The sequence below is a fragment of the Rhipicephalus sanguineus genome, chromosome 9 (assembly GCF_013339695.2).
Source record: "Rhipicephalus sanguineus isolate Rsan-2018 chromosome 9, BIME_Rsan_1.4, whole genome shotgun sequence".
NCBI lineage: Eukaryota > Metazoa > Arthropoda > Arachnida > Ixodida > Ixodidae > Rhipicephalus > Rhipicephalus sanguineus.
Genome location: NC_051184.2, coordinates 141,591,752 through 141,595,215, shown reverse-complemented (window position 1 = coordinate 141,595,215; position 3,464 = coordinate 141,591,752). Strand labels below are relative to the sequence as shown.

General features: G+C 43.5%; 1 long non-coding RNA gene across 1 annotated transcript; it reads left to right on the top strand.

Moving 5' to 3' along the window:
• Positions 1–1,157: 1,157 nt before the first annotated feature.
• On the top strand, positions 1,158–2,725 carry LOC125759774 (uncharacterized). Its single transcript, XR_007417410.1, has 4 exons — positions 1,158–1,186; positions 1,271–1,477; positions 1,538–1,735; positions 1,807–2,725. It is a non-coding gene; the product is annotated as an uncharacterized LOC125759774 (long non-coding RNA).
• The last annotated feature ends 739 nt before the right edge of the window (positions 2,726–3,464 follow it).

Here is a 3,464-nt window from a genome sequence, read left to right as displayed (position 1 = left end):
GAAGCTATGACAGCACGATAAAATGTGATGCATGTAATTTGTAGACCAATTTCCACCGTGAGAATACCGTGTGAAACAAGTTTTATATTTGTTTTTCATTTTCTTATTCGCAGGAGTTTTGGTGTTTGATGAAATGAGCGTGAGTGTCCACATACGTGAATCAGACCTGGCCCTACTTGGCAAAGTCGACTTTGGCGAGCATACAAGACCGTCAGATCAATTTAAAGACGGAGACCACGTGCTGGTTTTCTGGTTTCGGCCTTTCCTCGGTGGATGGTCGCAAACAGTTGGAACTTTTTGTGCTTCGGGTGCTGCCCCAGGGCAAATCGTAGCAAAGCTGCTACTGCAATGCATAGCGCATCTTTTCAATGCTGGTGCATTAGTAGACGCTGTCACGTGTGACAATTCTACATCCAATAGATCGGCTTTGCACTCCTTGGGTAAATAATTTTGAGCACCTCAGTCACATCAGTGTATGTTATCTATGACTCATGGTTTTCGACAATACTCATTGTAACATTACAATTTTATTCAGGCATCAGCGGGGACATCAGCAGCCTCAGCACTTCATTTCCACACCCCTGTGATCCGTCACGAGTAGTGCACACGGTGATTGACCCACCTCATATCTTCAAATGCATCCGGAACAACCTTTAGAAAGTCGGAAAATTTCTGGTCAGCAACTTTGCCTTCATGTTCATGTTGCACACCAAACTGTTTTGTAAAGACTGCATTTTTCTCCCAATAGCTTCCCGGTGACCAAGAAGTATTTCATTTCCATTATTCCGCTCTGCTGGAGTATGAGGAACAACAGGCAGGACTCCGTGCAGTACCAAAGCTGACGAAAGCACATGTGGACCCTAATAAATTTCAGAAGCTCAGTGTCAAGCTTGCAGTTCAGGTACGGAACACATGTTTATCGAGAAGCTTATAAGTATTAAAACTGGCTTTGTTGTGCAGGTTGGCACGAGCAAGGACTTGAACCTTACGAATTCATCTTTTTTTACAGCTGTTCAGTGAAAGTACTGCCTCGGCAATGGAATTCTATGCCAGGAGAGATGAATGTCAAAAACTGCACACGTCTGCTGCAACTGTACAATTCACCAGAAGAATGAACGAGTTGTTTGACTGTCTTAACACTAAGAGGTCTCATCAAGTGCAGTACAATGAAGCGCAGCACATCAGTGTGAGTGGCCATCTCCATTGTCTTAGGAAAGAAAATGTATTTTTACATTCTTGGTCTGTCTAAAAATACGTGTACGCTTTTGAGACGCTAAAGGAAAACATTAAATGGCTAGACAGGTGGTATGAATACATTCAGACCCTTCCAAAGCAGCGGCAAATCTGCTTTCTAAGCAGGCCAACCAATGAGGCCTTGAGGTTGACGCTACACAGTGTGGTCGCACTTATTGACGATCTCCTGAAGTCTGGTTTTCAGTACGTTCTGGTAGGAAACTTCGGACAAGACCCCTTGGAGGTAAAATGTATATGCCAATCTCTTTTAGAGCGCTAATAAACACTGACCTATTTTTTTCAGAGGTTTTTTGGCATTACCAGGCATGTGGCTGGAGATGGAGGGCAGCCAACTGTGCAGCAATTTTTATTCATTTATCGTATGTTGTCAGTAAACAACATTGTTCAGCCACCAAAACGAGCTTCAGTCGATTGCGAAGGTCCAAACCTACTTCTGAAGTTGCAGGACATTTCTGGCGAAAATGCACCAACAGCAAATCAGGTAAACTTGATTGTCTCTTCCATTCTGTATTTTGTGAGTCTCATTTGCACTGTGATCCTTGTACATTACAGGCTGACAACCTTGCGGTGCTATTTGATGAGGTACTTTTGGATCCTGCAGATGATGAAGTTACCATAGCCACTTTCCAGCCCTTGACAACAAAGCAGAGCATCCTGGACTATCTTGGTGGCTATGTTGTCAAGAAGTTTTCGACACAGACGTGCGCTGCCTGCGTCGAAACGTTGAAGACATCATCAAGACAGCCAAGTGACTTGACAGCTACTAAGTCGAAAGGCTACTTGCAAGTCCCTTCAGCCCGCCTGCTTAGACTTTTGCAGGTTGTTGAAGACCACGTGGAGAGATTCACTGTGAAGAAGGTTGCAACTGGAACTGTTTACATGGACGTCGTAGACAGTATACTTAGTGATGATCGGACTGTGCATGCAAGTGTAGGGTGCAAATCACATTTTGTAGCTACAACGGCTGAAATTGTCTACTTTTTTTTGAGGTGCCGACTGCATTTTTTCACTAGGGAAAAAAATAAGGCTTCTAGAGCGGCCAAGCGTTCAGTATGCCCTGCATCTGGAGGAAGAAAGCCAGCTGAATGAGCTTCCGGAGCCTGCTTGTGTTAGTACCAGGATTGTGACGGGAGGTTTTGGTTTACTTCCATAATTGCAGTGACATAGTTTGGGGGGCATTCATGTTAATGAGGCCCGTCTTCTAGCTTGTGTATCGTTAACACTCATATGCATTTTTCATTACATCGGCAATCTTTATGAGCTTTCCACTGTCACCTGCATGAGCATTTTACTGTGTGTGTCCTGTTTACATGATAGTGTTCTATGCTTAGTTTGCGTATCCTCGAAAATATATCTGCTGAACTTAAACCTTACTCTATAGTTTAATACTTTGGCAGTTTTTTGTGCTGCTAAGTTGTTCACTGTTTACCTTCAGTTTTTGTTTTCAGAATAAAATGCTTAGAGCCAGCAATTTACTGTTTCTTATGAATATATAGAATAGATGAAGCCGACTGGCTTTCACCTTTCAATAAGGTGTTAAAAGGATTGAATATTTCCAGTAGATCAAACAGCTGTGCAAGACCCCTGTTCAACTTTCGTCAAAGTGAAAGAAGCTGCTGTAGAGCATGGCTGGGAAAATACGTTATGAATCGCTTGGTGCTTCGCAGAGTGCGAGGTCCCTTAGACATTTTGCAAGAAAAAACAAACTACTTCATGTGGCTCTTCAATGTGCCTGTAAATCTAAGTACACATGTTTTTCCTCCTCATCTCCCTGGAAGGCGAGCGCTTTACCAAGCATATGTAGCAGCACACCTTAGCTGCTTAACCACCGAGGCGGGTAAAAGAGCGTTATCAGGGTTTTCGCACGTATTATTACAATATTGTTGTGATATTCACTTCAGAATTTTGTACGTGCTGTCTACCCGAGACAGAATTTCGCGACGCATGGGCAATCTACATTTTTTTTCTCTAACGTGGTATTTCCTACGCCGAGCATCGGTGGCGCAAGGAAATATACCCTAAAGTAACGCTTAACTCGGTCATGTATATTCAGAGGACTTTAAGCTCAGTCTTTTTTGAAAGCAAGGATAAATCGCCGGGTGAAAGTATCATCGCGTAAGTTGCGCGCGTCAATATGTTTTTCGGTGAAGAGGCGGGATTCACGCTCGTCGTACGTACGGCTGTGTACGGGCAATGTTGGTCGCGGTTCT